Source organism: Anopheles stephensi, unplaced genomic scaffold, assembly GCF_013141755.1.
Source record: "Anopheles stephensi strain Indian unplaced genomic scaffold, UCI_ANSTEP_V1.0 ucontig337, whole genome shotgun sequence".
In the NCBI taxonomy this organism is placed as follows: domain Eukaryota; kingdom Metazoa; phylum Arthropoda; class Insecta; order Diptera; family Culicidae; genus Anopheles; species Anopheles stephensi.
In genome coordinates, this window is record NW_023405277.1 from 8,185 (window position 1) to 32,306 (window position 24,122).

Consider the following 24,122-nt stretch of genomic DNA (forward strand, 5'->3'; position numbering starts at 1 on the left):
AAAAGCAGCATCTATAAGCTCTCGCCTATTCTGAACGACCACGGGATCCTGAGAGTGGGGGGACGTTTGACGGAATGCGTAGGCATCAACAATTTCTCACGGAACCCGATCATCCTTCCTCGGCGAGACTACGGAACCGATCTCATTATTCGGGAGCACCACGAAAGGTACAAACACGGCAACCACAACACGGTTTTGAGCGAATTAAGGATGCGGTACCACATCCCTAAACTGCTGGGGGAATATCGACGCGTTAGGAGAGATTGTCAGTGGTGCAAAGTGAACAACGCGCGACCGGAGCCACCGCTAATGGGTAATTTACCACAACAAAGAACCGCATTTTATTAACGTGCCTTTTCCTTCACAGGGATCGACTACTTCGGCCCGTTTTCTCTGCTTCACGTCGAGAGCTGTACATCTCGAGATAGCGGCGTCCCTCAACACAGCGTCATGCATACTGGCGCCTCACTTTGGCGGCTGCTGGGAGCGTTTGGTACGTTCCGTGAAGAAGGTACTGCATCAGTTCGTGTTCCCCAAGCGCCCTACGGATGAAGTAATGCTGTCAACGTTCACGGAGATCGAACTCATCCTTAATTCGAGACCACTTACCTACGTGCCCCTGAACGACGGACTGGCCGACCCTATAACACGAATAACACGCCAAAAGGACGAATTGTCTCAATAATACCTGGAAAGGACGGTCAAGTTAGGCAAGCCACGGTACAAACGAGCAGTGGAACTTACGTTAGACCCGCACACAAATTAGCAGTCTTAGATGTATCAGCTTAGTAGAAAACCGCACGGCAAGAGTCGAATACAGAATATAGCGAAAGTAACAAACAGCAAGCAAGCAAATAAACAAACAAACAAACGCACACACACACGAGGCAACTGACAGAAGATGGGACGTGAAGCCACGGTTTGTACAATCGCGAAAGAAAGGTGTGTCATCACGAAGATCGGGTTTATAAAGTCGGTAATTTATAAACCTTTTAGCATTGAGGTGTTTATTATCGCCTAACAAATATATTTAACCGTGGCGCACTTGGGGGGACAATGTTGGAAAGCAAAGGAACACAAGAAAGAAGAGGAAAGATCGGAAAAAGGGAGCTCGCGTCTACCCGACGGGAATGAGCAAGAGCAGTCTGGAAACGAGGTTGAAACGACGAACTAATTTTTTACTAATTTTTTGATTTCTCTCTGCATTAAAGATTTCTAAAAAATTCAACCGCGTTTCAACACCGGTGTCTTCAGGAGAGCGTTCCAGCACTATATTGATTCTCGGACCACTTCCTGGACGCGTGGCGGGGCTGCAATCGGGAGCTGCAACAAACGGACAGTGGTTAAGAACGTGTGACAGTATTTGGCTGAATTTGCGAAAGTGAACGGTATGTGCGCTCTTACCCGATGCCCAAATCCTTGTTTCGTACATCGTCAAACGACGGCTAGATGTTCCGTTCCTGTGCGTTCCTGCGACGGAGCAAAAAAAAAAAAAAAACATCACCGTGAGTATAATCAAGCACATCCGTTGGTGTCCGGAACACGGTGGTTGATGTTACCGTCATCGTTACCGGAATGCGAAACTACTCACCCAACGTATGCACTGGACGTACCGCGCATTCAGCATCCAGAAGTATCGTCTAGCAGAAGAGCGTGTGAAACAACAATTACAACACACTGCCCCCCGGCAGACCGGCAGACATCCACGCGCACGAAACACTCTCCATCACGCGATGGCCACTTGCACGCATCTCAGGCAGTCCTGGATGCTGGAGAGACTCAGCACACGCGCATTGGTAAGCCTGGCAGGATGTGCACAGCAAACACAAATCACTCGCGCGAGCTTTCTTTCGTGTATTTGGTAACTGGATCGAGCGGAGGTAACAGGAAGCCTCCGAATTCTGTCCGGGGGGCAGGCCGCCCGCCTGTGGTGTTTTCAACGCAAAGACGTCGAATTAACGTCGAGCATACACTTTCAAACACTGTGTGTAACGGGCGAATGCGAGGCCGGCACACGGAACACGAAACACTAAATTGAAAACATGAGAAACACGGCAAATCTCTGTATGCCTACTAGACAACATTAGATAATAACAGTGTGAATTGAAAACACATCTCAGCACACATTGGAAACCATCCATAGGAATAATTAATAAGTAAAAGTCAGGCATGCGTTGAAACCATTATTTAGCAAGCTGACGTGTGCAACAGACGCTTTTTCCACTGTGTCTCATATCAGCAACATATTTTATCGAAAATGGCCAGCCGTAAGATCGGAAACCGTCGCAACGATACGTTGCACCTGGAGAAACTGACGTTTGAACTGAAGAAAAAACTGAACGAGCTGCCACGAGTGAGCAACGTGACATCAGATGACAACGGACCATGCACAGCGGCAGATTTAAGGGTTTGGGAATACAAGAACTTCGTTTTTATGCCGGACGACATGAAGCGTTTTTACATGTCGACCGATGGGATGCACACGAGCTGGACGTACAACTATTCGAAGCGCGCAAAATTACGTGTAGGCCACCTCTACATACCTAAATTGACGCACATCCAGAACCTCGAACTGAAAGGACCGGGAACTGTTTTCGAGCTCGAGCGCATAGGTGACAGGGGTTTCGTTTTGCTCGTGTACAAGACAAATGTTACAACCCGTCCGGAAATTTATTTGTTGGAAGTGGGATCGTGGAAGTGGACACTGTTGGCGGACTCCTTTACGACATACTTACGCATGAGCATCGAGCATCTCGGGCTACCATGTTGGCAGTTAGCCTTTGCCAGCTGTCGCCTGCCAGGGTGGGCTGAACAGCTGTTTTTGGTGCTGGCTCCACATTTGCTTTTGGACAATGACGAAATGCTAGGACCGAAGAGCGCGCCGGTATACCACCGAGCGCAGCACCCGCTCAATGTGCTAGATCCGGCTAGATTTTGGACCACGGTACGACGCATGCACTCGGCACATGAATAGCCAACGACCAACGAGAACGAGAACGAGGTGGCCAAGGAGGATTACTTTACCATTACGTTAGACCATTACGCATTTAAAATAAACAATAAATAGTCACTGCACGGCCACTGTTTCAATTACACAGAAATGTAGTTTTATTTCTATCTAAAGCTTACTTTTGTTTTCTTCCCATTCGCATTCCCATTCCGCATTCCAGGGACCAGCTTTGCCCGTGAACAACACAACACACATGGTTTGGTCTGATAATTGTACACAGTTTTGAGATTGTATCGAAGGATCGAATAAAATTGCTTCACAAACTTCATCAACCACCACCACCCAGAAGAGGGTTCCTTGACTGGGTTTTACCCGTAGCAGTATATGGGCACCTGGGCAATACACAGTGCTGGGCAGACAGCACTGCGCAACGAACACAACTTGTACATCACGCACGCACGCACGCACGCACACACACACACACACATATCATTTGTTTATTTACACCCATACAATTCATTACCTTGCACCGTACGATATTCAAACATTGTGCGAGAAGCGACCGCATTGCCGGGCCAGTATGAATGCCGTGCGTTTATAGTGCAGTGCTGGGTGCGCGCGTGTTTGGCGCACTACTGTGAGGCGAAACTAACAACGACGCCGGTGATTCGCGATGCTGGGAAAAGGTGCGCCAGTGGAAATGATGGCTTGTACAGCGCGCACAGCTGCCAGTACTGCTCGCCGCCTGAGAAGGGCCCGATCAACGCGGCCAGCTTTGTATGGGCGTGCGTCTATGCGGCAGTGCTGAAAATTCGTGATTTTTTCGCAACTACCCCCACGGGGGACTAAAAACGACGGGGCCGGGGGCAAAAGGAGTGCCAATGGGAGTGATCTGGTTGTTTGTACAACGCGTACGTCGGTGCCATCACTGGTGCCGGTACAATAATATTACAATGTGCATGTTCATAGGCGACGACATAGTTTAAAAAAAAAACGATGACACTTATCGTCTCAAAACCGTCGTCGTTGGTCTAAATAAACGCGTCCTCGAGGCGAAAATGCGCGAACGCATTAAACGTCGGGTAAAAGGTCGGCCACAAATTATGCTAAAACGACTGGAAAACAGAAACTCCACATAAAAAAAAAAAAAAACAAAACGAAAGTTTCATCAAAAAGCTGCATGACTGCTCATGGGGATTTGAATCCCGGCCATGCCATGTGAAGACCAGCGCCGCTGTAGCGTCGGTGATATTCGCGAGATGTTCCATCGAGTAGGAATGAAGAAGGACGACCAACGCAGCCAAATGATATTCTGGGACGACCTTCGAGGCGAACCTGCTGTTTACGTGGTTACCGTTATGACGTTTGGTGCAGCATGCTCGCCCACTAGCGCACAGTTCGTGAAAAACCGAAATGCATCACGTTTCCGGCAGGATTTCCCGCGAGCGGTGGAATGCATCGAAGAGGAACATTATGTCGATGACATGCTTGTCAACGTGGAAACGGAAGAGGAAGCTGCTGAGCAAGCTAAAACGGTTCGCTATATTCACGCGAAAGGGGGCTTCGAGATACGGAATTGGGCGTCCAATTCACGCAAGGTGGTTGATTCAATGCAGGAAGGGCCTACAACAGCGAAATCGTCAGCTTGCGCAAACAGACCCCGCAAAAGCACCCGTGGAAAAGGGGGGTCGAGAAGAAAAGCAGCATCTATAAGCTCTCGCCTATTCTGAACGACCACGGGATCCTGAGAGTGGGGGGACGTTTGACGGAATGCGTAGGCATCAACAATTTCTCACGGAACCCGATCATCCTTCCTCGGCGAGACTACGGAACCGATCTCATTATTCGGGAGCACCACGAAAGGTACAAACACGGCAACCACAACACGGTTTTGAGCGAATTAAGGATGCGGTACCACATCCCTAAACTGCTGGGGGAATATCGACGCGTTAGGAGAGATTGTCAGTGGTGCAAAGTGAACAACGCGCGACCGGAGCCACCGCTAATGGGTAATTTACCACAACAAAGAACCGCATTTTATTAACGTGCCTTTTCCTTCACAGGGATCGACTACTTCGGCCCGTTTTCTCTGCTTCACGTCGAGAGCTGTACATCTCGAGATAGCGGCGTCCCTCAACACAGCGTCATGCATACTGGCGCCTCACTTTGGCGGCTGCTGGGAGCGTTTGGTACGTTCCGTGAAGAAGGTACTGCATCAGTTCGTGTTCCCCAAGCGCCCTACGGATGAAGTAATGCTGTCAACGTTCACGGAGATCGAACTCATCCTTAATTCGAGACCACTTACCTACGTGCCCCTGAACGACGGACTGGCCGACCCTATAACACGAATAACACGCCAAAAGGACGAATTGTCTCAATAATACCTGGAAAGGACGGTCAAGTTAGGCAAGCCACGGTACAAACGAGCAGTGGAACTTACGTTAGACCCGCACACAAATTAGCAGTCTTAGATGTATCAGCTTAGTAGAAAACCGCACGGCAAGAGTCGAATACAGAATATAGCGAAAGTAACAAACAGCAAGCAAGCAAATAAACAAACAAACAAACGCACACACACACGAGGCAACTGACAGAAGATGGGACGTGAAGCCACGGTTTGTACAATCGCGAAAGAAAGGTGTGTCATCACGAAGATCGGGTTTATAAAGTCGGTAATTTATAAACCTTTTAGCATTGAGGTGTTTATTATCGCCTAACAAATATATTTAACCGTGGCGCACTTGGGGGGACAATGTTGGAAAGCAAAGGAACACAAGAAAGAAGAGGAAAGATCGGAAAAAGGGAGCTCGCGTCTACCCGACGGGAATGAGCAAGAGCAGTCTGGAAACGAGGTTGAAACGACGAACTAATTTTTTACTAATTTTTTGATTTCTCTCTGCATTAAAGATTTCTAAAAAATTCAACCGCGTTTCAACACCGGTGTCTTCAGGAGAGCGTTCCAGCACTATATTGATTCTCGGACCACTTCCTGGACGCGTGGCGGGGCTGCAATCGGGAGCTGCAACAAACGGACAGTGGTTAAGAACGTGTGACAGTATTTGGCTGAATTTGCGAAAGTGAACGGTATGTGCGCTCTTACCCGATGCCCAAATCCTTGTTTCGTACATCGTCAAACGACGGCTAGATGTTCCGTTCCTGTGCGTTCCTGCGACGGAGCAAAAAAAAAAAAAAAACATCACCGTGAGTATAATCAAGCACATCCGTTGGTGTCCGGAACACGGTGGTTGATGTTACCGTCATCGTTACCGGAATGCGAAACTACTCACCCAACGTATGCACTGGACGTACCGCGCATTCAGCATCCAGAAGTATCGTCTAGCAGAAGAGCGTGTGAAACAACAATTACAACACACTGCCCCCCGGCAGACCGGCAGACATCCACGCGCACGAAACACTCTCCATCACGCGATGGCCACTTGCACGCATCTCAGGCAGTCCTGGATGCTGGAGAGACTCAGCACACGCGCATTGGTAAGCCTGGCAGGATGTGCACAGCAAACACAAATCACTCGCGCGAGCTTTCTTTCGTGTATTTGGTAACTGGATCGAGCGGAGGTAACAGGAAGCCTCCGAATTCTGTCCGGGGGGCAGGCCGCCCGCCTGTGGTGTTTTCAACGCAAAGACGTCGAATTAACGTCGAGCATACACTTTCAAACACTGTGTGTAACGGGCGAATGCGAGGCCGGCACACGGAACACGAAACACTAAATTGAAAACATGAGAAACACGGCAAATCTCTGTATGCCTACTAGACAACATTAGATAATAACAGTGTGAATTGAAAACACATCTCAGCACACATTGGAAACCATCCATAGGAATAATTAATAAGTAAAAGTCAGGCATGCGTTGAAACCATTATTTAGCAAGCTGACGTGTGCAACAGACGCTTTTTCCACTGTGTCTCATATCAGCAACATATTTTATCGAAAATGGCCAGCCGTAAGATCGGAAACCGTCGCAACGATACGTTGCACCTGGAGAAACTGACGTTTGAACTGAAGAAAAAACTGAACGAGCTGCCACGAGTGAGCAACGTGACATCAGATGACAACGGACCATGCACAGCGGCAGATTTAAGGGTTTGGGAATACAAGAACTTCGTTTTTATGCCGGACGACATGAAGCGTTTTTACATGTCGACCGATGGGATGCACACGAGCTGGACGTACAACTATTCGAAGCGCGCAAAATTACGTGTAGGCCACCTCTACATACCTAAATTGACGCACATCCAGAACCTCGAACTGAAAGGACCGGGAACTGTTTTCGAGCTCGAGCGCATAGGTGACAGGGGTTTCGTTTTGCTCGTGTACAAGACAAATGTTACAACCCGTCCGGAAATTTATTTGTTGGAAGTGGGATCGTGGAAGTGGACACTGTTGGCGGACTCCTTTACGACATACTTACGCATGAGCATCGAGCATCTCGGGCTACCATGTTGGCAGTTAGCCTTTGCCAGCTGTCGCCTGCCAGGGTGGGCTGAACAGCTGTTTTTGGTGCTGGCTCCACATTTGCTTTTGGACAATGACGAAATGCTAGGACCGAAGAGCGCGCCGGTATACCACCGAGCGCAGCACCCGCTCAATGTGCTAGATCCGGCTAGATTTTGGACCACGGTACGACGCATGCACTCGGCACATGAATAGCCAACGACCAACGAGAACGAGAACGAGGTGGCCAAGGAGGATTACTTTACCATTACGTTAGACCATTACGCATTTAAAATAAACAATAAATAGTCACTGCACGGCCACTGTTTCAATTACACAGAAATGTAGTTTTATTTCTATCTAAAGCTTACTTTTGTTTTCTTCCCATTCGCATTCCCATTCCGCATTCCAGGGACCAGCTTTGCCCGTGAACAACACAACACACATGGTTTGGTCTGATAATTGTACACAGTTTTGAGATTGTATCGAAGGATCGAATAAAATTGCTTCACAAACTTCATCAACCACCACCACCCAGAAGAGGGTTCCTTGACTGGGTTTTACCCGTAGCAGTATATGGGCACCTGGGCAATACACAGTGCTGGGCAGACAGCACTGCGCAACGAACACAACTTGTACATCACGCACGCACGCACGCACGCACACACACACACACACACATATCATTTGTTTATTTACACCCATACAATTCATTACCTTGCACCGTACGATATTCAAACATTGTGCGAGAAGCGACCGCATTGCCGGGCCAGTATGAATGCCGTGCGTTTATAGTGCAGTGCTGGGTGCGCGCGTGTTTGGCGCACTACTGTGAGGCGAAACTAACAACGACGCCGGTGATTCGCGATGCTGGGAAAAGGTGCGCCAGTGGAAATGATGGCTTGTACAGCGCGCACAGCTGCCAGTACTGCTCGCCGCCTGAGAAGGGCCCGATCAACGCGGCCAGCTTTGTATGGGCGTGCGTCTATGCGGCAGTGCTGAAAATTCGTGATTTTTTCGCAACTACCCCCACGGGGGACTAAAAACGACGGGGCCGGGGGCAAAAGGAGTGCCAATGGGAGTGATCTGGTTGTTTGTACAACGCGTACGTCGGTGCCATCACTGGTGCCGGTACAATAATATTACAATGTGCATGTTCATAGGCGACGACATAGTTTAAAAAAAAAACGATGACACTTATCGTCTCAAAACCGTCGTCGTTGGTCTAAATAAACGCGTCCTCGAGGCGAAAATGCGCGAACGCATTAAACGTCGGGTAAAAGGTCGGCCACAAATTATGCTAAAACGACTGGAAAACAGAAACTCCACATAAAAAAAAAAAAAAACAAAACGAAAGTTTCATCAAAAAGCTGCATGACTGCTCATGGGGATTTGAATCCCGGCCATGCCATGTGAAGACCAGCGCCGCTGTAGCGTCGGTGATATTCGCGAGATGTTCCATCGAGTAGGAATGAAGAAGGACGACCAACGCAGCCAAATGATATTCTGGGACGACCTTCGAGGCGAACCTGCTGTTTACGTGGTTACCGTTATGACGTTTGGTGCAGCATGCTCGCCCACTAGCGCACAGTTCGTGAAAAACCGAAATGCATCACGTTTCCGGCAGGATTTCCCGCGAGCGGTGGAATGCATCGAAGAGGAACATTATGTCGATGACATGCTTGTCAACGTGGAAACGGAAGAGGAAGCTGCTGAGCAAGCTAAAACGGTTCGCTATATTCACGCGAAAGGGGGCTTCGAGATACGGAATTGGGCGTCCAATTCACGCAAGGTGGTTGATTCAATGCAGGAAGGGCCTACAACAGCGAAATCGTCAGCTTGCGCAAACAGACCCCGCAAAAGCACCCGTGGAAAAGGGGGGTCGAGAAGAAAAGCAGCATCTATAAGCTCTCGCCTATTCTGAACGACCACGGGATCCTGAGAGTGGGGGGACGTTTGACGGAATGCGTAGGCATCAACAATTTCTCACGGAACCCGATCATCCTTCCTCGGCGAGACTACGGAACCGATCTCATTATTCGGGAGCACCACGAAAGGTACAAACACGGCAACCACAACACGGTTTTGAGCGAATTAAGGATGCGGTACCACATCCCTAAACTGCTGGGGGAATATCGACGCGTTAGGAGAGATTGTCAGTGGTGCAAAGTGAACAACGCGCGACCGGAGCCACCGCTAATGGGTAATTTACCACAACAAAGAACCGCATTTTATTAACGTGCCTTTTCCTTCACAGGGATCGACTACTTCGGCCCGTTTTCTCTGCTTCACGTCGAGAGCTGTACATCTCGAGATAGCGGCGTCCCTCAACACAGCGTCATGCATACTGGCGCCTCACTTTGGCGGCTGCTGGGAGCGTTTGGTACGTTCCGTGAAGAAGGTACTGAATCAGTTCGTGTTCCCCAAGCGCCCTACGGATGAAGTAATGCTGTCAACGTTCACGGAGATCGAACTCATCCTTAATTCGAGACCACTTACCTACGTGCCCCTGAACGACGGACTGGCCGACCCTATAACACGAATAACACGCCAAAAGGACGAATTGTCTCAATAATACCTGGAAAGGACGGTCAAGTTAGGCAAGCCACGGTACAAACGAGCAGTGGAACTTACGTTAGACCCGCACACAAATTAGCAGTCTTAGATGTATCAGCTTAGTAGAAAACCGCACGGCAAGAGTCGAATACAGAATATAGCGAAAGTAACAAACAGCAAGCAAGCAAATAAACAAACAAACAAACGCACACACACACGAGGCAACTGACAGAAGATGGGACGTGAAGCCACGGTTTGTACAATCGCGAAAGAAAGGTGTGTCATCACGAAGATCGGGTTTATAAAGTCGGTAATTTATAAACCTTTTAGCATTGAGGTGTTTATTATCGCCTAACAAATATATTTAACCGTGGCGCACTTGGGGGGACAATGTTGGAAAGCAAAGGAACACAAGAAAGAAGAGGAAAGATCGGAAAAAGGGAGCTCGCGTCTACCCGACGGGAATGAGCAAGAGCAGTCTGGAAACGAGGTTGAAACGACGAACTAATTTTTTACTAATTTTTTGATTTCTCTCTGCATTAAAGATTTCTAAAAAATTCAACCGCGTTTCAACACCGGTGTCTTCAGGAGAGCGTTCCAGCACTATATTGATTCTCGGACCACTTCCTGGACGCGTGGCGGGGCTGCAATCGGGAGCTGCAACAAACGGACAGTGGTTAAGAACGTGTGACAGTATTTGGCTGAATTTGCGAAAGTGAACGGTATGTGCGCTCTTACCCGATGCCCAAATCCTTGTTTCGTACATCGTCAAACGACGGCTAGATGTTCCGTTCCTGTGCGTTCCTGCGACGGAGCAAAAAAAAAAAAAAAAACATCACCGTGAGTATAATCAAGCACATCCGTTGGTGTCCGGAACACGGTGGTTGATGTTACCGTCATCGTTACCGGAATGCGAAACTACTCACCCAACGTATGCACTGGACGTACCGCGCATTCAGCATCCAGAAGTATCGTCTAGCAGAAGAGCGTGTGAAACAACAATTACAACACACTGCCCCCCGGCAGACCGGCAGACATCCACGCGCACGAAACACTCTCCATCACGCGATGGCCACTTGCACGCATCTCAGGCAGTCCTGGATGCTGGAGAGACTCAGCACACGCGCATTGGTAAGCCTGGCAGGATGTGCACAGCAAACACAAATCACTCGCGCGAGCTTTCTTTCGTGTATTTGGTAACTGGATCGAGCGGAGGTAACAGGAAGCCTCCGAATTCTGTCCGGGGGGCAGGCCGCCCGCCTGTGGTGTTTTCAACGCAAAGACGTCGAATTAACGTCGAGCATACACTTTCAAACACTGTGTGTAACGGGCGAATGCGAGGCCGGCACACGGAACACGAAACACTAAATTGAAAACATGAGAAACACGGCAAATCTCTGTATGCCTACTAGACAACATTAGATAATAACAGTGTGAATTGAAAACACATCTCAGCACACATTGGAAACCATCCATAGGAATAATTAATAAGTAAAAGTCAGGCATGCGTTGAAACCATTATTTAGCAAGCTGACGTGTGCAACAGACGCTTTTTCCACTGTGTCTCATATCAGCAACATATTTTATCGAAAATGGCCAGCCGTAAGATCGGAAACCGTCGCAACGATACGTTGCACCTGGAGAAACTGACGTTTGAACTGAAGAAAAAACTGAACGAGCTGCCACGAGTGAGCAACGTGACATCAGATGACAACGGACCATGCACAGCGGCAGATTTAAGGGTTTGGGAATACAAGAACTTCGTTTTTATGCCGGACGACATGAAGCGTTTTTACATGTCGACCGATGGGATGCACACGAGCTGGACGTACAACTATTCGAAGCGCGCAAAATTACGTGTAGGCCACCTCTACATACCTAAATTGACGCACATCCAGAACCTCGAACTGAAAGGACCGGGAACTGTTTTCGAGCTCGAGCGCATAGGTGACAGGGGTTTCGTTTTGCTCGTGTACAAGACAAATGTTACAACCCGTCCGGAAATTTATTTGTTGGAAGTGGGATCGTGGAAGTGGACACTGTTGGCGGACTCCTTTACGACATACTTACGCATGAGCATCGAGCATCTCGGGCTACCATGTTGGCAGTTAGCCTTTGCCAGCTGTCGCCTGCCAGGGTGGGCTGAACAGCTGTTTTTGGTGCTGGCTCCACATTTGCTTTTGGACAATGACGAAATGCTAGCACCGAAGAGCGCGCCGGTATACCACCGAGCGCAGCACCCGCTCAATGTGCTAGATCCGGCTAGATTTTGGACCACGGTACGACGCATGCACTCGGCACATGAATAGCCAACGACCAACGAGAACGAGAACGAGGTGGCCAAGGAGGATTACTTTACCATTACGTTAGACCATTACGCATTTAAAATAAACAATAAATAGCCACTGCACGGCCACTGTTTCAATTACATAGAAATGTAGTTTTATTTCTATCTAAAGCTTACTTTTGTTTTCTTCCCATTCGCATTCCCATTCCGCATTTCAGGGACCAGCTTTGCCCGTGAACAACACAACACACATGGTTTGGTCTGATAATTGTACACAGTTTTGAGATTGTATCGAAGGATCGAATAAAATTGCTTCACAAACTTCATCAACCACCACCACCCAGAAGAGGGTTCCTTGACTGGGTTTTACCCGTAGCAGTATATGGGCACCTGGGCAATACACAGTGCTGGGCAGACAGCACTGCGCAACGAACACAACTTGTACATCACGCACGCACGCACGCACGCACACACACACACACACACACATATCATTTGTTTATTTACACCCATACAATTCATTACCTTGCACCGTACGATATTCAAACATTGTGCGAGAAGCGACCGCATTGCCGGGCCAGTATGAATGCCGTGCGTTTATAGTGCAGTGCTGGGTGCGCGCGTGTTTGGCGCACTACTGTGAGGCGAAACTAACAACGACGCCGGTGATTCGCGATGCTGGGAAAAGGTGCGCCAGTGGGAATGATGGCTTGTACAGCGCGCACAGCTGCCAGTACTGCTCGCCGCCTGAGAAGGGCCCGATCAACGCGGCCAGCTTTGTATGGGCGTGCGTCTATGCGGCAGTGCTGAAAATTCGTGATTTTTTCACAACTACCCCCACGGGGGACTAAAAACGACGGGGCCGGGGGCAAAAGGAGTGCCAATGGGAGTGATCTGGTTGTTTGTACAACGCGTACGTCGGTGCCATCACTGGTGCCGGTACAATAATATTACAATGTGCATGTTCATAGGCGACGACATAGTTTAAAAAAAAACGATGACACTTATCGTCTCAAAACCGTCGTCGTTGGTCTAAATAAACGCGTCCTCGAGGCGAAAATGCGCGAACGCATTAAACGTCGGGTAAAAGGTCGGCCACAAATTATGCTAAAACGACTGGAAAACAGAAACTCCACATAAAAAAAAAAAAAACAAAACGAAAGTTTCATCAAAAAGCTGCATGACTGCTCATGGGGATTTGAATCCCGGCCATGCCATGTGAAGACCAGCGCCGCTGTAGCGTCGGTGATATTCGCGAGATGTTCCATCGAGTAGGAATGAAGAAGGACGACCAACGCAGCCAAATGATATTCTGGGACGACCTTCGAGGCGAACCTGCTGTTTACGTGGTTACCGTTATGACGTTTGGTGCAGCATGCTCGCCCACTAGCGCACAGTTCGTGAAAAACCGAAATGCATCACGTTTCCGGCAGGATTTCCCGCGAGCGGTGGAATGCATCGAAGAGGAACATTATGTCGATGACATGCTTGTCAACGTGGAAACGGAAGAGGAAGCTGCTGAGCTAGCTAAAACGGTTCGCTATATTCACGCGAAAGGGGGCTTCGAGATACGGAATTGGGCGTCCAATTCACGCAAGGTGGTTGATTCAATGCAGGAAGGGCCTACAACAGCGAAATCGTCAGCTTGCGCAAACAGACCCCGCAAAAGCACCCGTGGAAAAGGGGGGTCGAGAAGAAAAGCAGCATCTATAAGCTCTCGCCTATTCTGAACGACCACGGGATCCTGAGAGTGGGGGGACGTTTGACGGAATGCGTAGGCATCAACAATTTCTCACGGAACCCGATCATCCTTCCTCGGCGAGACTACGGAACCGATCTCATTATTCGGGAGCACCACGAAAGGTACAAACACGGCAACCACAACACGGTTTTGAGCGAATTAAGGATGCGGTACCACATCCCTAAACTGCTGGGGGAATATCGACGCGTTAGGAGAGATTGTCAGTGGTGCAAAGTGAACAACGCGCGACCGGAGCCACCGCTAATGGGTAATTTACCACAACAAAGAACCGCATTTTATTAACGTGCCTTTTCCTTCACAGGGATCGACTACTTCGGCCCGTTTTCTCTGCTTCACGTCGAGAGCTGTACATCTCGAGATAGCGGCGTCCCTCAACACAGCGTCATGCATACTGGCGCCTCACTTTGGCGGCTGCTGGGAGCGTTTGGTACGTTCCGTGAAGAAGGTACTGAATCAGTTCGTGTTCCCCAAGCGCCCTACGGATGAAGTAATGCTGTCAACGTTCACGGAGATCGAACTCATCCTTAATTCGAGACCACTTACCTACGTGCCCCTGAACGACGGACTGGCCGACCCTATAACACGAATAACACGCCAAAAGGACGAATTGTCTCAATAATACCTGGAAAGGACGGTCAAGTTAGGCAAGCCACGGTACAAACGAGCAGTGGAACTTACGTTAGACCCGCACACAAATTAGCAGTCTTAGATGTATCAGCTTAGTAGAAAACCGCACGGCAAGAGTCGAATACAGAATATAGCGAAAGTAACAAACAGCAAGCAAGCAAATAAACAAACAAACAAACGCACACACACACGAGGCAACTGACAGAAGATGGGACGTGAAGCCACGGTTTGTACAATCGCGAAAGAAAGGTGTGTCATCACGAAGATCGGGTTTATAAAGTCGGTAATTTATAAACCTTTTAGCATTGAGGTGTTTATTATCGCCTAACAAATATATTTAACCGTGGCGCACTTGGGGGGACAATGTTGGAAAGCAAAGGAACACAAGAAAGAAGAGGAAAGATCGGAAAAAGGGAGCTCGCGTCTACCCGACGGGAATGAGCAAGAGCAGTCTGGAAACGAGGTTGAAACGACGAACTAATTTTTTACTAATTTTTTGATTTCTCTCTGCATTAAAGATTTCTAAAAAATTCAACCGCGTTTCAACACCGGTGTCTTCAGGAGAGCGTTCCAGCACTATATTGATTCTCGGACCACTTCCTGGACGCGTGGCGGGGCTGCAATCGGGAGCTGCAACAAACGGACAGTGGTTAAGAACGTGTGACAGTATTTGGCTGAATTTGCGAAAGTGAACGGTATGTGCGCTCTTACCCGATGCCCAAATCCTTGTTTCGTACATCGTCAAACGACGGCTAGATGTTCCGTTCCTGTGCGTTCCTGCGACGGAGCAAAAAAAAAAAAAAAAACATCACCGTGAGTATAATCAAGCACATCCGTTGGTGTCCGGAACACGGTGGTTGATGTTACCGTCATCGTTACCGGAATGCGAAACTACTCACCCAACGTATGCACTGGACGTACCGCGCATTCAGCATCCAGAAGTATCGTCTAGCAGAAGAGCGTGTGAAACAACAATTACAACACACTGCCCCCCGGCAGACCGGCAGACATCCACGCGCACGAAACACTCTCCATCACGCGATGGCCACTTGCACGCATCTCAGGCAGTCCTGGATGCTGGAGAGACTCAGCACACGCGCATTGGTAAGCCTGGCAGGATGTGCACAGCAAACACAAATCACTCGCGCGAGCTTTCTTTCGTGTATTTGGTAACTGGATCGAGCGGAGGTAACAGGAAGCCTCCGAATTCTGTCCGGGGGGCAGGCCGCCCGCCTGTGGTGTTTTCAACGCAAAGACGTCGAATTAACGTCGAGCATACACTTTCAAACACTGTGTGTAACGGGCGAATGCGAGGCCGGCACACGGAACACGAAACACTAAATTGAAAACATGAGAAACACGGCAAATCTCTGTATGCCTACTAGACAACATTAGATAATAACAGTGTGAATTGAAAACACATCTCAGCACACATTGGAAACCATCCATAGGAATAATTAATAAGTAAAAGTCAGGCATGCGTTGAAACCATTATTTAGCAAGCTGACGTGTGCAACAGACGCTTTTTCCACTGTGTCTCATATCAGCAACATATTTTATCGAAAATGGCCAGCCGTAAGATCGGAAACCGTCGCAACGATACGTTGCACCTGGAGAAACTGACGTTTGAACTGAAGAAAAAACTGAACGAGCTGCCACGAGTGAGCAACGTGACATCAGATGACAACGGACCATGCACAGCGGCAGATTTAAGGGTTTGGGAATACAAGAACTTCGTTTTTATGCCGGACGACATGAAGCGTTTTTACATGTCGACCGATGGGATGCACACGAGCTGGACGTACAACTATTCGAAGCGCGCAAAATTACGTGTAGGCCACCTCTACATACCTAAATTGACGCACATCCAGAACCTCGAACTGAAAGGACCGGGAACTGTTTTCGAGCTCGAGCGCATAGGTGACAGGGGTTTCGTTTTGCTCGTGTACAAGACAAATGTTACAACCCGTCCGGAAATTTATTTGTTGGAAGTGGGATCGTGGAAGTGGACACTGTTGGCGGACTCCTTTACGACATACTTACGCATGAGCATCGAGCATCTCGGGCTACCATGTTGGCAGTTAGCCTTTGCCAGCTGTCGCCTGCCAGGGTGGGCTGAACAGCTGTTTTTGGTGCTGGCTCCACATTTGCTTTTGGACAATGACGAAATGCTAGGACCGAAGAGCGCGCCGGTATACCACCGAGCGCAGCACCCGCTCAATGTGCTAGATCCGGCTAGATTTTGGACCACGGTACGACGCATGCGCTCGGCACATGAATAGCCAACGACCAACGAGAACGAGAACGAGGTGGCCAAGGAGGATTACTTTACCATTACGTTAGACCATTACGCATTTAAAATAAACAATAAATAGCCACTGCACGGCCACTGTTTCAATTACATAGAAATGTAGTTTTATTTCTATCTAAAGCTTACTTTTGTTTTCTTCCCATTCGCATTCCCATTCCGCATTTCAGGGACCAGCTTTGCCCGTGAACAACACAACACACATGGTTTGGTCTGATAATTGTACACAGTTTTGAGATTGTATCGAAGGATCGAATAAAATTGCTTCACAAACTTCATCAACCACCACCACCCAGAAGAGGGTTCCTTGACTGGGTTTTACCCGTAGCAGTATATGGGCACCTGGGCAATACACAGTGCTGGGCAGACAGCACTGCGCAACGAACACAACTTGTACATCACGCACGCACGCACGCACGCACACACACACACACACACACACACATCATTTGTTTATTTACACCCATACAATTCATTACCTTGCACCGTACGATATTCAAACATTGTGCGAGAAGCGACCGCATTGCCGGGCCAGTATGAATGCCGGTGCGTTTATAGTGCAGTGCTGGGTGCGCGCGTGTTTGGCGCACTACTGTGAGGCGAAACTAACAACGACGCCGGTGATTCGCGATGCTGGGAAAAGGTGCGCCAGTGGGAATGATGGCTTGTACAGCGCGCACAGCTGCCAGTACTGCTCGCCGCCTGAGAAGGGCCCGATCAACGCGGCCAGGTTTGTATGGGCGTGCGTCTATGCGGCAGTGCTGAAAATTCGTGATTTTTTCACAACTACCCCCACGGGGGACTAAAAACGACGGGGCCGGGGGCAAAAGGAGTGCCAATGGGAGTGATCTGGTTGTTTGTACAACGCGTACGTCGGTGCCATCACTGGTGCCGGTACAATAATATTACAATGTGCATGTTCATAGGCGACGACATAGTTTAAAAAAAAACGATGACACTTATCGTCTCAAAACCGTCGTCGTTGGTCTAAATAAACGCGTCCTCGAGGCGAAAATGCGCGAACGCATTAAACGTCGGGTAAAAGGTCGGCCACAAATTATGCTAAAACGACTGGAAAACAGAAACTCCACATAAAAAAAAAAAAAACAAAACGAAAGTTTCATCAAAAAGCTGCATGACTGCTCATGGGGATTTGAATCCCGGCCATGCCATGTGAAGACCAGCGCCGCTGTAGCGTCGGTGATATTCGCGAGATGTTCCATCGAGTAGGAATGAAGAAGGACGACCAACGCAGCCAAATGATATTCTGGGACGACCTTCGAGGCGAACCTGCTGTTTACGTGGTTACCGTTATGACGTTTGGTGCAGCATGCTCGCCCACTAGCGCACAGTTCGTGAAAAACCGAAATGCATCACGTTTCCGGCAGGATTTCCCGCGAGCGGTGGAATGCATCGAAGAGGAACATTATGTCGATGACATGCTTGTCAACGTGGAAACGGAAGAGGAAGCTGCTGAGCTAGCTAAAACGGTTCGCTATATTCACGCGAAAGGGGGCTTCGAGATACGGAATTGGGCGTCCAATTCACGCAAGGTGGTTGATTCAATGCAGGAAGGGCCTACAACAGCGAAATCGTCAGCTTGCGCAAACAGACCCCGCAAAAGCACCCGTGGAAAAGGGGGGTCGAGAAGAAAAGCAGCATCTATAAGCTCTCGCCTATTCTGAACGACCACGGGATCCTGAGAGTGGGGGGACGTTTGACGGAATGCGTAGGCATCAACAATTTCTCACGGAACCCGATCATCCTTCCTCGGCGAGACTACGGAACCGATCTCATTATTCGGGAGCACCACGAAAGGTACAAACACGGCAACCACAACACGGTTTTGAGCGAATTAAGGATGCGGTACCACATCCCTAAACTGCTGGGGGAATATCGACGCGTTAGGAGAGATTGTCAGTGGTGCAAAGTGAACAACGCGCGACCGGAGCCACCGCTAATGGGTAATTTACCACAACAAAGAACCGCATTTTATTAACGTGCCTTTTCCTTCACAGGGATCGACTACTTCGGCCCGTTTTCTCTGCTTCACGTCGAGAGCTGTACATCTCGAGATAGCGGCGTCCCTCAACACAGCGTCATGCATACTGGCGCCTCACTTTGGCGGCTGCTGGGAGCGTTTGGTACGTTCCGTGAAGAAGGTACTGAATCAGTTCGTGTTCCCCAAGCGCCCTACGGATGAAGTAATGCTGTCAACGTTCACGGAGATCGAACTCATCCTTAATTCGAGACCACTTACCTACGTGCCCCTGAACGACGGACTGGCCGACCCTATAACACGAATAACACGCCAAAAGGACGAATTGTCTCAATAATACCTGGAAAGGACGGTCAAGTTAGGCAAGCCACGGTACAAACGAGCAGTGGAACTTACGTTAGACCCGCACACAAATTAGCAGTCTTAGATGTATCAGCTTAGTAGAAAACCGCACGGCAAGAGTCGAATACAGAATATAGCGAAAGTAACAAACAGCAAGCAAGCAAATAAACAAACAAACAAACGCACACACACACGAGGCAACTGACAGAAGATGGGACGTGAAGCCACGGTTTGTACAATCGCGAAAGAAAGGTGTGTCATCACGAAGATCGGGTTTATAAAGTCGGTAATTTATAAACCTTTTAGCATTGAGGTGTTTATTATCGCCTAACAAATATATTTAACCGTGGCGCACTTGGGGGGACAATGTTGGAAAGCAAAGGAACACAAGAAAGAAGAGGAAAGATCGGAAAAAGGGAGCTCGCGTCTACCCGACGGGAATGAGCAAGAGCAGTCTGGAAACGAGGTTGAAACGACGAACTAATTTTTTACTAATTTTTTGATTTCTCTCTGCATTAAAGATTTCTAAAAAATTCAACCGCGTTTCAACACCGGTGTCTTCAGGAGAGCGTTCCAGCACTATATTGATTCTCGGACCACTTCCTGGACGCGTGGCGGGGCTGCAATCGGGAGCTGCAACAAACGGACAGTGGTTAAGAACGTGTGACAGTATTTGGCTGAATTTGCGAAAGTGAACGGTATGTGCGCTCTTACCCGATGCCCAAATCCTTGTTTCGTACATCGTCAAACGACGGCTAGATGTTCCGTTCCTGTGCGTTCCTGCGACGGAGCAAAAAAAAAAAAAAAAACATCACCGTGAGTATAATCAAGCACATCCGTTGGTGTCCGGAACACGGTGGTTGATGTTACCGTCATCGTTACCGGAATGCGAAACTACTCACCCAACGTATGCACTGGACGTACCGCGCATTCAGCATCCAGAAGTATCGTCTAGCAGAAGAGCGTGTGAAACAACAATTACAACACACTGCCCCCCGGCAGACCGGCAGACATCCACGCGCACGAAACACTCTCCATCACGCGATGGCCACTTGCACGCATCTCAGGCAGTCCTGGATGCTGGAGAGACTCAGCACACGCGCATTGGTAAGCCTGGCAGGATGTGCACAGCAAACACAAATCACTCGCGCGAGCTTTCTTTCGTGTATTTGGTAACTGGATCGAGCGGAGGTAACAGGAAGCCTCCGAATTCTGTCCGGGGGGCAGGCCGCCCGCCTGTGGTGTTTTCAACGCAAAGACGTCGAATTAACGTCGAGCATACACTTTCAAACACTGTGTGTAACGGGCGAATGCGAGGCCGGCACACGGAACACGAAACACTAAATTGAAAACATGAGAAACACGGCAAATCTCTGTATGCCTACTAGACAACATTAGATAATAACAGTGTGAATTGAAAACACATCTCAGCACACATTGGAAACCATCCATAGGAATAATTAATAAGTAAAAGTCAGGCATGCGTTGAAACCATTATTTAGCAAGCTGACGTGTGCAACAGACGCTTTTTCCACTGTGTCTCATATCAGCAACATATTTTATCGAAAATGGCCAGCCGTAAGATCGGAAACCGTCGCAACGATACGTTGCACCTGGAGAAACTGACGTTTGAACTGAAGAAAAAACTGAACGAGCTGCCACGAGTGAGCAACGTGACATCAGATGACAACGGACCATGCACAGCGGCAGATTTAAGGGTTTGGGAATACAAGAACTTCGTTTTTATGCCGGACGACATGAAGCGTTTTTACATGTCGACCGATGGGATGCACACGAGCTGGACGTACAACTATTCGAAGCGCGCAAAATTACGTGTAGGCCACCTCTACATACCTAAATTGACGCACATCCAGAACCTCGAACTGAAAGGACCGGGAACTGTTTTCGAGCTCGAGCGCATAGGTGACAGGGGTTTCGTTTTGCTCGTGTACAAGACAAATGTTACAACCCGTCCGGAAATTTATTTGTTGGAAGTGGGATCGTGGAAGTGGACACTGTTGGCGGACTCCTTTACGACATACTTACGCATGAGCATCGAGCATCTCGGGCTACCATGTTGGCAGTTAGCCTTTGCCAGCTGTCGCCTGCCAGGGTGGGCTGAACAGCTGTTTTTGGTGCTGGCTCCACATTTGCTTTTGGACAATGACGAAATGCTAGGACCGAAGAGCGCGCCGGTATACCACCGAGCGCAGCACCCGCTCAATGTGCTAGATCCGGCTAGATTTTGGACCACGGTACGACGCATGCGCTCGGCACATGAATAGCCAACGACCAACGAGAACGAGAACGAGGTGGCCAAGGAGGATTACTTTACCATTACGTTAGACCATTACGCATTTAAAATAAACAATAAATAGCCACTGCACGGCCACTGTTTCAATTACATAGAAATGTAGTTTTATTTCTATCTAAAGCTTACTTTTGTTTTCTTCCCATTCGCATTCCCATTCCGCATTCAGGGACCAGCTTTGCCCGTGAACAACACAACACACATGGTTTGGTCTGATAATTGTACACAGTTTTGAGATTGTATCGAAGGATCGAATAAAATTGCTTCACAAACTTCATCAACCACCACCACCCAGAAGAGGGTTCCTTGACTGGGTTTTACCCGTAGCAGTATATGGGCACCTGGGCAATACACAGTGCTGGGCAGACAGCACTGCGCAACGAACACAACTTGTACATCACGCACGCACGCACGCACACACACACACACACACACACACACATCATTTGTTTATTTACACCCATACAATTCATTACCTTGCACCGTTCGATATTCAAACATTGTGCGAGAAGCGACCGCGTTGCCGGGCCAGTATGAATGCGGTGCGTTTATAGTGCAGTGCTGGGTGCGCGCGTGTTTGGCGCACTACTGTGAGGCGAAACTAACAACGACGCCGGTGATTCGCGATGCTGGGAAAAGGTGCGCCAGTGGGAATGATGGCTTGTACAGCGCGCACAGCTGCCAGTACTGCTCGCCGCCTGAGAAGGGCCCGATCAACGCGGCCAGGTTTGTATGGGCGTGCGTCTATGCGGCAGTGTTGAAAATTCGTGATTTTTTCACAACTACCCCCACGGGGGACTAAAAACGACGGGGCCGGGGGCAAAAGGAGTGCCAATGGGAGTGATCTGGTTGTTTGTACAACGCGTACGTCGGTGCCATCACTGGTGCCGGTACAATAATATTACAATGTGCATGTTCATAGGCGACGACATAGTTTAAAAAAAACGATGACACTTATCGTCTCAAAACCGTCGTCGTTGGTCTAAATAAACGCGTCCTCGAGGCGAAAATGCGCGAACGCATTAAACGTCGGGTAAAAGGTCGGCCACAAATTATGCTAAAACGACTGGAAAACAGAAACTCCACATAAAAAAAAAAAAACAAAACGAAAGTTTCATCAAAAAGCTGCATGACTGCTCATGGGGATTTGAATCCCGGCCATGCCATGTGAAGACCAGCGCCGCTGTAGCGTCGGTGATATTCGCGAGATGTTCCATCGAGTAGGAATGAAGAAGGACGACCAACGCAGCCAAATGATATTCTGGGACGACCTTCGAGGCGAACCTGCTGTTTACGTGGTTACCGTTATGACGTTTGGTGCAGCATGCTCGCCCACTAGCGCACAGTTCGTGAAAAACCGAAATGCATCACGTTTCCGGCAGGATTTCCCGCGAGCGGTGGAATGCATCGAAGAGGAACATTATGTCGATGACATGCTTGTCAACGTGGAAACGGAAGAGGAAGCTGCTGAGCTAGCTAAAACGGTTCGCTATATTCACGCGAAAGGGGGCTTCGAGATACGGAATTGGGCGTCCAATTCACGCAAGGTGGTTGATTCAATGCAGGAAGGGCCTACAACAGCGAAATCGTCAGCTTGCGCAAACAGACCCCGCAAAAGCACCCGTGGAAAAGGGGGGTCGAGAAGAAAAGCAGCATCTATAAGCTCTCGCCTATTCTGAACGACCACGGGATCCTGAGAGTGGGGGGACGTTTGACGGAATGCGTAGGCATCAACAATTCCTCACGGAACCCGATCATCCTTCCTCGGCGAGACTACGGAACCGATCTCATTATTCGGGAGCAACACGAAAGGTACAAACACGGCAACCACAACACGGTTTTGAGCGAATTAAGGATGCGGTACCGTGCGAATTAAGGATACCGTACAAAGAACCGCATTTTATTAACGTGCCTTTTCCTTCACAGGGATCGACTACTTCCGCCCGTTTTTACTGCCTCACGTCGAGAGCTGTACATCTCGAGATAGCGGCGTCCCTCACCACAGCGTCATGCGTACTGGCGTTTCGCTGATTCATCGCTAGACGTGGAACGCCCCTAGAAGTGATCAGCGACAGAGGTACCAACTTCGTCGGTGCCGAAGAGGTTGATCACGATGTTCTGATGACCGAGTTCTGCGGACCGCGGATGAAGTGTACATTTAACCCGCCTGGGGCGCCTCACTTTGGCGGCTGCTGGGAGCGTTTGGTACGTTCCGTGAAGAAGGTACTGAATCAGTTCGTGTTCCCCAAGCGCCCTACGGATGAAGTAATGCTGTCAACGTTCACGGAGATCGAACTCATCCTTAATTCGAGACCACTTACCTACGTGCCCCTGAACGACGGACTGGCTGACCCTATAACACCTAATCACCTGCTCCTTGGGAGCTCTGATGGAAGCAAACCACCGGCAGTTTTCTGTGATAGCCCTGCTACAATCCGCTCGTCGGGGCGAATGGCGCAGCATTCAGCAGATTTATTCTGGAAGAAATGGACGGTCAAGTTAGGCAAGCCACGGTACAAACGAGCA

The 24,122-nt window shown here is 49.0% G+C and overlaps 5 long non-coding RNA genes across 5 annotated transcripts; all 5 read right to left on the minus strand.

The window, feature by feature from the left end:
- Positions 1 to 523: 523 nt before the first annotated feature.
- Positions 524 to 787, minus strand: LOC118516584. The gene is made up of 3 exons (XR_004907936.1): positions 745 to 787; positions 610 to 688; positions 524 to 542 (listed from the first exon to the last, which is right to left on the minus strand). It is a non-coding gene; the product is annotated as an uncharacterized LOC118516584 (long non-coding RNA).
- A 4,382-nt stretch (positions 788 to 5,169) lies between these two features.
- LOC118516583 lies at positions 5,170 to 5,433 on the minus strand. The gene is made up of 3 exons (XR_004907935.1): positions 5,391 to 5,433; positions 5,256 to 5,334; positions 5,170 to 5,188 (listed from the first exon to the last, which is right to left on the minus strand). It is a non-coding gene; the product is annotated as an uncharacterized LOC118516583 (long non-coding RNA).
- Positions 5,434 to 9,817: 4,384 nt separating this feature from the next.
- Positions 9,818 to 10,081, minus strand: LOC118516586. The gene is made up of 3 exons (XR_004907938.1): positions 10,039 to 10,081; positions 9,904 to 9,982; positions 9,818 to 9,836 (listed from the first exon to the last, which is right to left on the minus strand). It is a non-coding gene; the product is annotated as an uncharacterized LOC118516586 (long non-coding RNA).
- A 4,385-nt stretch (positions 10,082 to 14,466) lies between these two features.
- LOC118516585 lies at positions 14,467 to 14,730 on the minus strand. The gene is made up of 3 exons (XR_004907937.1): positions 14,688 to 14,730; positions 14,553 to 14,631; positions 14,467 to 14,485 (listed from the first exon to the last, which is right to left on the minus strand). It is a non-coding gene; the product is annotated as an uncharacterized LOC118516585 (long non-coding RNA).
- Positions 14,731 to 19,118: 4,388 nt separating this feature from the next.
- Positions 19,119 to 19,382, minus strand: LOC118516581. Its single transcript, XR_004907933.1, has 3 exons — positions 19,340 to 19,382; positions 19,205 to 19,283; positions 19,119 to 19,137 (listed from the first exon to the last, which is right to left on the minus strand). It is a non-coding gene; the product is annotated as an uncharacterized LOC118516581 (long non-coding RNA).
- Positions 19,383 to 24,122: the final 4,740 nt, after the last annotated feature.